Here is a 14,325-nt window from a genome sequence, read left to right as displayed (position 1 = left end):
AACGGGCCATCCTCGCCCAAGGCGCTCACCCTGGCAGCGCTGCAGCCCCAGTACACACATCTGGGGTTACCGCAACACCAGTGCCCACTCCGTCCCCCCACCTCTTATCTTGTGCTCGGCATCGGTGTTTCACACCAGTTACCGAGGTCTCAGCCATGACTTCCCAGAGCCCTGTCAGGTCGCTCTGGCCATGGCAGATGTCTCCAGGCACATACGACAAGAGGGTTCATTGGGTAACACCCCGTGCCTCCCTGGGAGGCTGCGGGACAAAGTCCCACAGGCTCTTCCCACACCCCAGCATGCTGGCCAGCCCTCGGGGCTCCCCTGCTTCCTCCCACAGGGATCAAGGGCAGCACTTGGCTCGCTCTCACAGTTTTTCTCCTGTCTTTCTCCCCTAGCCAGAAGGCACAAGGGTGATGCCCTCTGCTCAGCACCCATCAGGCCTCATGCCGGTGCTATGTCCCATGTGGGATCCTGGACAGGAGGGAGGCCGACATAGCAGAGGGGCTCAGGGGAGGCAAGGAGGGTCTGTGGGGCTGCGGCTGGTTCAGCATGGACCAGAGAAGGTGTTGGGGCACCTCACAGCACACGCTGGTGCCTATGGGGAAGGTATCAAGGGGATGGGGACAGGCTCTTCCCAGCACTGCCTGCTGGGAGGGTGAGGGACGGTGGCATTGCCTGAAACTAGAGAGGTTCAGGCTGGAGGTAAGGGATCAAAACCAAAATCCCTGTGAGGATCATGAAGCACTGGAGTGGGATGCCCAGAGATGAGGTAGGATCCCTGAGCCTGGAGGTCTTCAAGACCTGAGTGGCCACAACCCAGAGCACGGCGGTCACAAGCCCGTGAAGGGGGGCTCGCCAAAGTCCCAGAAGAGAAAGCACTGCCTGTAGGAAATACAGCAAAGGTTTCCAAAGGTGCAACAGCTTCCAGAAGCTGCAGTGTCAGAAGCCACTTTCTGGTTTCCTTCGATTCAGCAGCTTTCACAAACATTGATTAAAAATAGAACAGAACAGAACAGAACAGAATAGTTCCAGCTGGAAGGGACCTGCAACTATCACCTAGTCAGACTGCCTGACCACGCCAGGGCTGACCAGAAGTTAAAGCATTAAGGGCATTGTCCAAATGCCTCTGAAACAGTGACAGGCATGGGGCATCGACCACCTCCCTAGAAAGCCTGTTCCATTGTTTGACCACCCTCTTGGTAAAGGAATGCTTCCTAACATCAAGTCTGAACCTCCCCTGATGCAGCTTTGAACCCTCCCCACGCATCCTGTCGCTCCCTCTCCACTTCCCCTCCTCAGGAAGCTGTAGAGAGCAATGAGGTCGCCCCTCAGCCTCCTTTTCTCCAAACTAGACAAACCCAGAGTCCTCAGCCGCTCCTCATAGCACATGCTTTCCAGCCCTTCCACCAGCTTTCTTGCCCTCCTCTGGATGCATTCAGGGATCTTAACATCCTTTTTCAACTGTGGGGCCCAGAACTGCACACAGTACTCAAAGTGAGGCCGCACCCACGCTAAATACAGCAGGATAAATCCCTCTTTTGACCGGCTGGTTATGCTGTGTTTAACGCACCCCAAGGTGCGGGTTGCCCTCTTGGCGGCCAGGGCACACTGCTGACTCATACTGAGCTTCGTGTCAACCAGCACCCCCAGATCCCTTTCTGCAGGGCTGCTCTCCAGACACTCTGCTCCCCATCTATACTTGTGCCCGGCGTTCCTCCATACAAGGTGCAGATTGCCCAACGCTCCAATCTATCCAGGTCCCTCTGCAAGGCCTCTTGTCGCTCGAGAGAGTCAACAGCACCTCCCAGTTTGGTATCATCAGCAAACTTGCTAATGGTGCGTTCAACTCCTGCCTCCAGACCATTGGTAAGAATATGGAACAGAACTGGCTCTAGGACTGAGCCCTGAGGAACACCACTGGTGACTGGCCACCAGCCAGATGTAGCCCCATTCACTACAACCCCTTGAACCCTGCCGTTCAGGGCCATTATTTGAACTTAGTATTTTAACAAGACCACAAAAGTTATCTGTCTCTCCCATCTTCTCCCATGTCCAGTTAAACAAGTGTCCTCTAACTCTCAAAGAAAGGACATAAAAGTAGCAAACTTCCAATAAAGGAAAGAACATATAACTAACATAAAATAAACAAGGAGTGGAGAAATATGACAGGGAATTAAGTAATACATCACAAATACAAATAAGCTTAAAAATGTTGACATTAAAAATGTTCTTTTTTCAATAGCTATTGCTTGAGCAAGGCACTCGAAATTTCTTGCCAATTATGTTTTATTCCTCTGTCTTAAATATACATGTATAGTTCTAATTTTTCACTGACTGTTTTTGAATGTTTTACTTTTTTATATTATCTCTTTCATATTTTTCCCCTCCGTTACTCTGCTTCCTCAATAATTTATTTAATTGATTCTTTTCGTTCAGTTTTCCTTCCTTCATTTCTTTTCATTCTCCTTCCTCTGGGTTCTGGATAATCTAGATCATCTGTGTTTCTAGTCTTTCTTTTTTCCTCTGCATCCATTTGGTGATGAGTCAATGCCCTAGCTGGAGCAAAAGGAAATGGGCTATCCCAGCCATATTCTAAAGGAAGTTGTCTAAGAGAAAGCATAGTTAACTACAGTTCTACATTTGTAAGCCTGTGCTTTGTAAGTCTTCAATGTCAAATAGTGAAATCCTGCCTTTTAAAGGGTCCAATGATAAGTGTATTTTTATAAGTAGATGATTATAGTAAGGTAAGCAAATAAGATTGCCCATCTTAATCTTACGGGATTAAGATGCAAAAAGTTGCATGCCTGAGAATAGATAATCAGAATGTGACAGGAAAGTATTATTTAAATATATCCAATAGATTCGATGACTCTCTTGAATAGCTGCTGCCTTGTAAAGCTTTTCCATAAACGGACTTTAAATTGTTTCTCCTCCGGATTTTTTTCCTCTCTGGAAAGACTGAACTTATTTCTAGTTCTGGGTTGTTTGTTTCTGCTTAAAAAAGACACATTTCTCTAGTTCTTTGCAGCAGAAGGGCAACTTACTTTATATGTTTGCATTAGCCTATATCCCTTAAAGCATTAATGTCGTGATCTCTCACCTTACGTCATTAGGAATGATGAAAAGAAATCACTGTAATACTACTGGCCTATGTTTTTCAGTCACAATAAAAAAGAGTTGTTGCATCCCTTCCCATCGCTGCCTGTCTTGCAAGTAGAGACGATGAATTGTGCTGGAGAGAACTGTCCTCTCCGTGGCTGGTGTGAACCAAGTGTGTTTTTGGGGGGTTTACTCTTCCCAGATACTGATGCTTCTTACAGGAAGAGCAAGCTTTCAACAACCCTTAAGAATACTCTAGTAATGCTCTCTTCAACAAAGACTGAATTTACCTATTTGCAGTCTTACCGTAACTGTGCCAGCTCTTCTATTCCCAGGAAATACCGAATGCTGTACGCCTTGGTAGGCTGAAGTCGGTACACAGGATCCTTTCTTAGCAGGATTTGAAGTGGATTATGGAGTGGATACAGTGTGCGTTTTGATTACAATGAGCAGAAGTCACAGAAAGCCAAGCCGGTAATATTAGCTGTCCCAAAGCTGGGCGAGGCGGGGGGCACATTATCCTGCACCACAGGTAGCCATTGCATTTGTGCCGTATGGTGCCTAACACGCCCTTCCCTGCTGGGGCCGACAGACCATGCTTTTTCCCTCTGTAATCTGTTCTAGTCCACTGTTCACGTCACGCAGAAAACTACCATCAGCTCTGGCATTAACACACACTCACGTCTGCAGTCTCAGTGGGGATACCGAAAAATCCAGACATGAAAACCAAACTCCACAAAGTCGTAGAAAATACCTAGAAAGGTGCAATTCTACATTGGCAGAAGAATGGAGTAGATGGCCTAATCTCTTTTTTTATATTTCCCCCCGTCATTACTCCTTGTTACCATTGTTACTTCTCTGCTCTTTGAAGGGAACTGAGTTACCTTCTCACTACCGTAAGTGGACCCTCTAGAACAAGAGTTCTACCATTGCAGGGGCTTAATAAAGGACTACCACCTCCAGATCTGTCGTCATAACCCTTTACAATCACAGTTAAAAATTATACCATAAATTATACCACAAATTAATAGCTGGAAATATGTGGCAATATGCAGTAGAAATACTTCTGTAGTCTACACTCAGTTTGAAGTCCCCTCCTATGGAAATAGTTTTCACATTTTGAAACTGTTAAACGTGCCAATTTATAGCCCAGTTACAATACGAGACTGCACCCATCACCAGTGGTCACAGCTCAGCAGCGGAGCATAGCACTGGCACGGGAAATGAAGGTGCTCCGCACCATCCTAGCTCATACCAGAACGCAGCCTTCCCAGTTGCCACTCTCAACTGCTTACAATAGTTCAGTCTCTCATATTTTGACTCTGTATTTCTTCAAAACTTTAGCTGACTGAGCCTCAAGAAAAACATCTTCTAGGATTCTGGAGGACAGAAAGACCAAGGTAATAAAGGGCTATCTCTTAAAGATAAGTCAAACGATCAGCATTTTTTACACCTAAGTAGACATAAGACATGAAAAACTTATGTATCTTTAATTTAATGTAACAAGTAACCTATTGCTACTGGAAAGTAGTGCTCAGAAAGACCCCCTCCTCCCCACACCCATACACTTAACTGTCTTGAGTAGAACTGAAGATGTGGGATTCTCCACCGTGTATGCATACTTCTCTACTGAAGTTTATATATTCAGGACAGTTATTCATAGTTTCTGAATTCAGTTACTGGAGACAGAATGCAGTAATGAAATCTCATCTGAACTGGCTGGGCACTTCCTATCTTGGGTGGTTTCAAGTTCAGTAAGACAAGTGATAAATGAGTTGCAATGACTCAAAACCAGTAAATCCTGAGGTCCGGATGGGATTTTTCCAAGGTTGTTAAAGATATTAACAAAGAAGAATGTAGACTGGAAGCAGTAATCCTGGAAATTTAGATTATTGTGAAGAGATTTTGGAAGCTACAGGAGAAATACGACTGACAGACAAAAATGTCATAAGCAAAATAATACAAAGTTACTTAAAATGCATGCAAGACAAATGCAAGCAATTTGCACCTGGTATGAAATCACCTGCTAAAAACACAGTTGGATAGTAAATAAACCCCTCTAGCAGATGAGGCTTAGCTAATGCCATTCAATGGCAGGCTTCCCACTCTGAAAAGGAGACTCCCTCCTCACCTGCACCCTCACACACCCGCCCCCCCTCCATTTTCAGCCAAGATCATCAACCACTGCTTCAAGAGGAGTCAGTTAAACCCTGCCACTGAGGCTGAAAGCAAGCTGCCTAGGACCTTCCAGGAGATCTCCAAGAAAATGCATTAATAAAAAGAAAGAGGAGGACCTTTGCACTGCTGTTTTGAGTTTCTCCCTCAAATGACACTGGGCTTCCCGGAAAGAACATGTTAACAGTTTTAGGAGATTGTATGTCTTCTCTGTGTCAAACGCATGGGAAAACCATAGGCAAAGCCATGTGCTTTTTTAGTGTCACCTACCATAGTTTCTTCTGTAGGTTTTATTAGATCCAACAGCAGTAAGATTCAGATTTTTTGGAATGATTCTGATAGCCTTTGATAATTATTTTCTCTAATTGTAGATAGTAAGAAAGAACCTAGCAAATTACAGAATGATTCCCTGATTGTTAGCCCACCTGTGGTAAGGAATGGCAAGCCCTGAAATCACATGAACAAAGCTAACGAGAAACCTTTAAGGACATGGGAGGCATGAAGTAGATCCTGGAAATCTTGGCAATCTGCTGCCTGTGGGCTGAGGGGTGCTGAGGATTCTCAGGGCTCAATGAGGAGAGTGGCAAGCTAGTAGAAACAAATGTGAGGGGTTGCTTTTTTGGGGTGTTGGTGGTTTGGTTTGGTTGGTTTTTGCCTTGCTTTTGCTGCTCTCTACGTTTTAGTCTAGGTTTATGTAAAATTCTGTTGCTAAGCCAGGATAAGTCTCCTGGGTCCAGGACCCTTCAAAACACCTGTCTTGCCCCGCAATGTGTTGCTTTCAGCATCTAGCTGTTGTTTTATTCTGTTAATATGATAAGACACAGATGAGATTGATAGAAATACAGAGGAAATGGGCAGTACGGAATATGAATTGGATGTTTAAGAGGAAATACTTATGGCAAAAGCTACAGATAACAGGGGGAAAATTACATGTCATCAGTAATTAGAAAAATCCTGGCAATATTATAGACATGACTGTCCTTTAGGGGGAGAAAAAGTAGAGATAATATGCAGTGACAGGGTATTGTTCACTCAAACAAAACCTAAAGAGATAGATATTAAATATCACCTGCTAAAGTAGTTTTTCAAATCAGACGTTTCAGACAAGATGTACCTGAAAGTTTCAAGGTGGTTAGCCCTGGTAATTTCTGCTACACTGAAAGAGTGGGGAAAGCCCAGGTATGTGGGAAAAAAATGAAGTCAATACTGCTAAAAGCTCGTCAGAGCACACAATCCAGTGGATTACAGGTTTAACCTGAGAGTTAACTGAAAGTAAGCAATGTAAGAGATGATACAGGTTTCAAATAATGACGACTTTCTCAGTGACATGGTTAATAGTTAATATATATTACATATACTCTACGTAATTAATTCTAATTGAAGTATTTATGTGGAAAAGTTACTTTGTCGAGCCCCGTATCTTGCAGAACTGATGGTTAAAAGTAACTGCATGTGTCATATTTCAGCACCTATAAGGCATCTAATGTCACACTGTGTAATCAAAAAGATCAAAAGATTTAACAAAATGTAGTATCCATGAAGCATAGTACATGGATTAAAGCTGGCCAACTGAAGGATCTCAAATTCCGTGTTAATGGGACTTTTTTACTGAATGTTACTCTGAAGTTTATTTTTCCTAATGAAGCCCTGCAAAGACCGGTACCTCCTAAGGACTGGTACTGATACTGTCACAGCTCATCAGGTAACAGCCTGGATTTCACGTGATCAGACGCTGCGTAACATCTAGATACAAAGCATCTATGCCATACAGCAGGATGAGAATTGTACTTGGGAGAGCACAAATCAAAAAGACAGCAGGAGGTAATCATATCAATATACAATTTCTGTGTGAGCCTGCACACAAAATTGTTGTGAGAACAGGGAGATTCTACCACTGTTCAAGTGGCCCAGCTGAGGTTCCTGAAGACATAGCTTACAATTTAAGCAGTCTAGCAAATGGAAAGCTGGGAGAGAGAGGAGTCCTGTCAGTATAGTACTGACTAATTTCATTTTAAAAAGGGCATAGGGTCTTGAATGAGACTAAAAGTTTGATGATACCTGTAATCAACTCGAAGAATGTTACAAATGTGGGGTAGAAATATTCCAGGATACAGACTACAAGTTCCCTTTTTTGAGGTGACAATGCAAGTTATAATGTACTTATTTAAACTGTCCATGAGCTGATGTTTATGTCCTTTGGACTATTTACTTTATTCTCTGGACACTTTTTTTAGTTAATGTCTTTACTTCGCCTTAGTCATTCTAATCTGGTATAGCTGCAGTTTTTTGATGGGCTTAATTAGGAGAAAAGAAGATTTCTTTTTCTTTAAAAAGAGATAGTATTGTAAAGTGACCAAAAAAAAAAAAAGAGTACAGATTCAGGAATAGTTCTAATGTCTGAAATTAAATACATTTTTGGAAAGTGTATTAGATCTCAATGTGATAAAAGAATACAACCACCAAAATAGTTTAGTATAGACAAAGTGCGAGGAGAACAGGTAGAGAGTGAAAGATGCATCACATAAAAAGCCAGGGTCTGAACACGAATAGATTTGTATTTCCTCAGAAGACGTTATTTCTTTGTCACACTTGGAATATGGCTCTGGATTCATCTAGCAGCTGACCAGCAGCATCCCTGTAGTCCTTAAGAAAGTCTTGCCGACCTAAAGGGACCTTGCCTTCCCCAGTAAATGAAGTTTCCTTCCTGTAAAATATTGCAGGTCGTTGTTAGGTGAGTGATAGGTAAATAAAAAAAGTGATTGCCCTGTCTTACTACCAAAAAAAGTTTCTCCTCCACTGCAGGAGGTAAAGCAAAGGTAAAAATCGCCAAATTAACTTTACATTTGTGTATAACAAACTCAGAGCTATGTTAGCTCTATGAACTTCGACTAAAAGGATGAAAAGATTGCTCTGAATACACCCAGATAGGGATGAAGTCTGTCCTCCCTGGACTGTATAAAAGAGAGACCATTGGGTATAAGGATATGCTATCAAAAAAGCGCTATTAAAATCATTAACTTGAAGACACAGAAAAAAAACCCCAAAACCTAGCATTTAAGTTATTTACTAAAGCAACAACAATAACGCTTTAATACAAACTAGCTATCATTTCTTTATGTACTGCCTGTACAATCATAGAATGGCTCAGCTTGGGCAGGAGCTCAGGAGGTCTCCAGCCCAACGTGCTACTCACAGCACAGTCAGCTCTGAGGTCAGACCTGCTTGCTCAAGGCATCCCCCATCCAGGCCTGAAGCCTCAAAGGATGGAGCCTGCACAACCTCGCTGGACAACGTGCTCCACTGCTCGGCTGTTCTTACGGGAAAAATGTTGTCCTCATATCCGTATCAGGGATCAAAGCAACATTATGCTAATAATCTGCATGCAAATAATCTCTGATCTGGAAAGCGCTTACAGCCCGCTACTGTAATTCTCACAGCGAGTTTAACACACGTTGTCTCTGAACGCAGAGGACCAAAGCTGCTTATGCTGGTTTGGACAGAAAAGGATCATGGCAGCAGACTCCGTGAGTCTGAAGCTACAGTTCGCAGGTGCAACGGCAGCACAATCGTTCCGGTAAGAGCTGAAGTCCACGTCCGGGATCGAAGCACCGGTGTACAAATCAACTGAAGAAAGACAGTCTCTGGTCTGGAGAGTTCCTGGGGGCTGTTACTACAAATGAGAAGAGGGAAGGATGCTTAAACTGAATGTGGGCCCTCACGGGAAGCCAACAGTAGTAGGGAACCGTACCTTTTAAAAGGATATGGTGTGACTGGAGAGTCGGTTCCTCCCTTCCCTTTTGTGGAGAAACCCAGTCTTGCAGGAAGCAGGTAGCTATGGGCATCCTTACTTCTGAAGGACTTCTGAAGAGCACGATTTATCAGAAGTAGCCCCTGCCCACCTCTTTTGTTAATGCCTGTTGTGTCTTGTTCCGCTACTGCACAGGCCTCTTTCTTCAAGAGGTCAATACGGACTCTTGTCTTTCCCTTTACAGTCAATATTTTCAGTGCTGCTCTCTCGATTAATGCAAAGACATTTTCTACCCAGGTATTACTATTTGTTACTCATAAACCGAGAAGACTGTGATTTGATTTGTCTTGACCCACCTAAAAGATACTTAGGTTTATGTAATGATCATTTATTGAGAACTTTAACCAAATTTCCTCTTCAGTTTTATTTTGATTAGTGTAATAAAGATGACCAAAAGAGCTGGCCAGACTTTTTCAAATACTGAATTGGGAGTCCATTAGAGCATCTCTTACTGCCCTATTTTTTTACTTCTTTCTGTGCATGATGAACAGCCTCCTCGCCATCACTGTGTTTTTAGGTGCCAGAGTTTCCTTACAAGTAAATTTAGTAGACTGACTTCAAACTCTCTACAAAGGAGGAAACTACGAATTCAAAATATTAAATGTATAATTCCAATTAGAAATAGTGATTCCACATTGTCAGAAAAAAGATGGTATTACCCAAGGGGAAAACTGAGGAAAAGATTGGACACATGGGTGTTCTTACATTGTTAGAAAAGCAAGACTGAACTAGTTTGTAATAGCTGCTAATTAAATTTGCAGTGCTTAGAAAAACATTTTAATTTGCTTGTTGAAGCATAGCCATCACAGCCGAGATCCAGTACACAGCACGGAAGGATGAATGTTTTGAACAAAGAAACGATGTTGAAATCTGCCTCCTTTCAGAATTGGACTGTGATACGCAGAGGTGACTTTTCAGTTTGAAAAGTTTATAACAGGTTCACGCAAACAAGCACATTCTGCCCTTCCTCTATTATTCTAGTCATTCCCATCTCTGGCTGCGTCTATGAATTTTCTCAGCCTGCAAAGATGGATATTGGATGTTTTCTACTGTCACATTCACATATATCTGCCACTACCGAAAGTCTCTTTGAGGCCTGTGCCAACGGAAATCAGTGGAGAACGTGGCTTAGTTTTAGCTGCTGGTCAGACAAGCTCTGTCACGGTAGTCTTACAAGTCTTTGCTCTTATTGTGTGCAAAGTACTTTCTAGGCTAAGGTAAATATCGTCACATTTTCTTTGTTTTGTTTTCTTTGCTCTAGCTGGGAAGTTGATACCAAGTCCTTCTAAAAAATATTTACATTTTACATATATAAAACCATACTTGCATATTTGCACATAGCTAAAAATATAAATATACTTTCTTCCTTAGCAAAGGAGAACATCTAAGAGAATAAAGGTGTTCACATTTTCATGTGTGCATGTTGAAAAAAAATCTGAGACCCAAAGGCTAGGCTTCCTATATTGTTAAAAAATATATAGCTCATAGATATGATGCTTGAATTAGCAAACACAGGGTTTTGATTTTAAAACGTCAATGACAAGTTAAAAACAGAGTCTCTGGTCAAAGAGATCTAGGACTAGTTTTCTCTGAATGCAAAACACATAAGCAATCTGTGAAATGTTCTACTGTAGGCTGAAGGGGAAAGGGGTGTAACTAGCATTTCCTTTTCAGCCTGAAAATTTACAGGAATGCAACAGCACATCTGTATGGAATTAGCATGGCTTCTCTCCCTAATACATTGAGATTCATGTGACTGCAACCCTAGAGCCTACGATCTTGAGTCCAGATTTGTTTTACCTAATAAAAACAGCAGGGCTGACTGTACCTTAGGGTCTAATATTTAAAAAGACTAAAATTATATTTTTAAGAAAACAAAAATAAAAGCAGGCCATTTCATAGCATTTTTAAGCCCTTACATCTTTAGATAGCTGTTTAAGAGGCTGTGTGTAGCAGGCTATATACCAAACCATGTATCTAGAGTTGCCGGCACTACAGCTGGATTGGAGACCATCAGTACACTCAGAGAAATCCTCCTTTTTGGAAAGCCACATTACAAACATCTCTGCTGACTGCCAGTTTTCTTATGGAATTTGCATCGGTACATGACCCATTCTTTTTCCTTCCATTAGTCTATGTGAAGGGCATGCTGTATATAACATGCCATAATTACAATATGCTGGCATCGTGCTGCTGAAATAAGTCAATGCAAAGTTTTGAATTGTTCTTAGTATATGTAGTGCCATCACAGATTTTTCACAGAATCACAAAGGTTGGAAAAGACCTATAAGATCATCACGTCCAACCATTAACCCAACACCACTGTGCCACAATGATAATATATATTGTAGATATAATATTCTATATACTACTATATATTTTACTTCTATCATAGAATATATAATAGATATTTATTTCTCTATGTGTTTTGAGCATGGACCTTTTTGAAATCTCCTGCGTAATGATCAGAGTCTTATATATCAAGATTCTGCTGAGTGGAACCTTACATAGATTTGGCACCCATCTGTTTCAATTTGCAGTCGAGTGAAAATTACCAGCTTTGCATTTCATAGGTGTGTGCCTATATAAAGGAACGGCCATGACAGCAGTTTAGCAACTTCACATTTGCACGTGTCTTACAGCATGCAACGAATCAAAGTCCACCTGTATTTACATTCCAAAACCCTATTTTAATTTGGTAAAAATGAAGTTTGGTTCTAGTATGCAAAACCAATGATGTCATGTCCATCAGAGAGGAAGAACACAAAAAAACGCAGCAGAAAATTGTTATTAATTTCTCGTTAAGAATTCTTTTTGATTCGATAACGCCACTGCTTAGTTTGGGGCTTATCAGAGATTCTTGGGACTGCTGTCAAGGTCGCTTTACTTCGGTGATTCCACAGGTGAAGTAATATTTCCTACGAAGAGAGAACAAAGGCTTTAAGCAGTGACACAGCCAGAGTATCACCCGGTACAAAACTGCACCATTGACGAGAATGGTGGAATGCAGGTGAAACTTGGCTGCAACTCTTAAACACCCTCCCAGCTCACCCTTTTAGTCTGTAGTTGACACTTTCTCTCCATGTGGGCATGCAGAAGCTTTGACATGTAGAACAGACCGTGTTAAACTTGACCCCCAGTTTTTCAGATTCCTCATTTCCCGACTCCCGCCGGGCCCGACGCAGGCGGCAGCGGGGGCTGGCGCCGGGACAGCGGGAGAGCCGCCCCCGAGGAGGGGCCCCGCCGCGGAGCGCCGGTCCCGCCGGTCCCGCCGGAGCCCCCCGGAGCCCCCCGGCCCGCGCTGAGGGCGGCGGGGCGGAGCGGAATGGCGGCGGGGGGCGGGCGGTGCGTCTGCGCGGCGGGCGCGGGCGGGAGCCCTTCTTCGCGCGGGAGGGGCGGGCGCGGCTCAGCGCCGGTGCCGGCGCTCACCCGGGGCGGTGCGGTCCGGGCCGGTCCGGAGCGGCGGGGAAGGCGGCCTCGTCCGCTTCGCGCCCCGGAGCCGGAGGGAACCTCTAAACCCCCTGGTCCCGCCGCTGCCGCGGGCAGGGACATCTGCCGCTCGGCCGGGCCGCGTCCCCTCGCCCCCCGCGGGGAGCTGAGCTCCGCGCTGCCCTCCGCCCTGCCCGGGGCGAGCGGGCCTGAGGGGCTGCGGGGCTGCGGGCAGCGCTCGCCCGGAACGCCTTCCCGCGGGGGTTCGGCTCCGCTTCTTCCCCGGGTGGACGGCGCCTGGGAAAGGTCTTCTCCGGCACGGAGCGGGGCGGGGGGGGGGCGGGCGGAGCAGACGCGGGCCCGGGGAGCGGCCCAGGTACGGCCCTGCGCCTCCCTCGGGTCACCCGCCGGTTCGCTCGGGGGGGTGTGCGCAGGAGCGGGAAGCCCCAGTTCGAGTCCTGTTCATACAGTCACCGTTTGATTATTTTATTTAGTTTCTGACGGCTGTGGTTCTCATTGGCAGTCATAGATTCTGAAGTATCCTTCACCCAGATATGTTTTCAATGCTTTTTTTTGTGCTGAAAATGGCTTTAAAATTGTTTTAAATAGGTGTTCTGCTGGCACTGTGCATAGATGTGTGTGTGCACCACCACCCGCCCCAAAAAAACCCCACCCCACCGGCACTTCTGTGTTCCAGACCGTCGGTATCACAGCCTCATCCACTTCTTGTGGTATCTGTCCCCTGCGCCTGCGCTTTCTCTTGTGTCAGTAATACTTCTGCTGTCTTTGAGTCAGGTATTTTCAAAACAATATCCCCTTCCTCGAAAACTATTTGTGCACTCGGTTTGGATAACAAATCCCATCCCAACAAGGGTATTGGACATTCTGGCATATACAAAAATTCATGTGTAATAATTTTGTTTCCAAATTCCAGATCTAGGGGTTGAAGGAAAGTCCTGTTTTCCTGCTTCCCGGTTGCTCCAATTATATTAGCAGTTTTATTTCCCAATCTTCCCTTACAGGTATTTAATACTGAATACGTTGCCCCGGTATCTACCAAAAACTCAACTTTAGAATCTCCCAGCCTGATTGTAACCAGAGGCTCAGCTGGGTTCCCCTCCGGTTCCCTTCATTCATCCAAAATCATCATTCTCGCAGCTTCCTGCTGGTTTGCCTTTAGTTTAGGGCAATTCCTAAAAGCTCCTCTTCCCCTTGCTTGTCCTCTCCCTATTCCCCTTCCAGAATTTCCCATTAAACCAGCTATCAGGCGATTCTCCCTAACGTCTTCCTTCTTCTCCTTCTTCTGTTCTTCTTCTCTTTCCCGATTATTGTAAACTTTCTGTGCTACTTGAAGCATCTTACTTAGGTTCCTTGAATCCTCTCCTTCTAATTTTTGAAGTTTCCTCCTGATATCTGGTGCTGCTTGTCCCATAAAAATCGAAGCTGACTGTTGCTGCTCTGCTTGTGTTTCCGATTTCCTATCAGTATATTTTCTAGCCATCTCTTTTAATCTTTCTAGAAATACCGAGGGGGATTCATTTTTATCCTGTCTCACCTCATATAACTTCGACCAATTGATAGCTTTTGGCATTGCACGTCTAACTCCATACCATACCCATCTTTGGTAATGAGTCAGCTTCTGCCTGTGGTCCACAACATTTGGATCCCACTGGGGGTCCCCCGAAGGGAAGTTCTTTTCTATAGTTCCTGTAAGTATACCATTTGCACCTGCTGCCTCTGCCTGTGTTTTCGCCACATTTAACACCATCTTTTTTTCCGTGCAATCGAAGAAATTGTCTAATACCACTTGC

The sequence above is a fragment of the Gavia stellata genome, unplaced genomic scaffold (assembly GCF_030936135.1).
Source record: "Gavia stellata isolate bGavSte3 unplaced genomic scaffold, bGavSte3.hap2 HAP2_SCAFFOLD_34, whole genome shotgun sequence".
Lineage (NCBI taxonomy): Eukaryota > Metazoa > Chordata > Aves > Gaviiformes > Gaviidae > Gavia > Gavia stellata.
The sequence above is the reverse complement of the archived record's forward strand: the minus strand, read 5'-3'. Positions refer to the sequence as shown.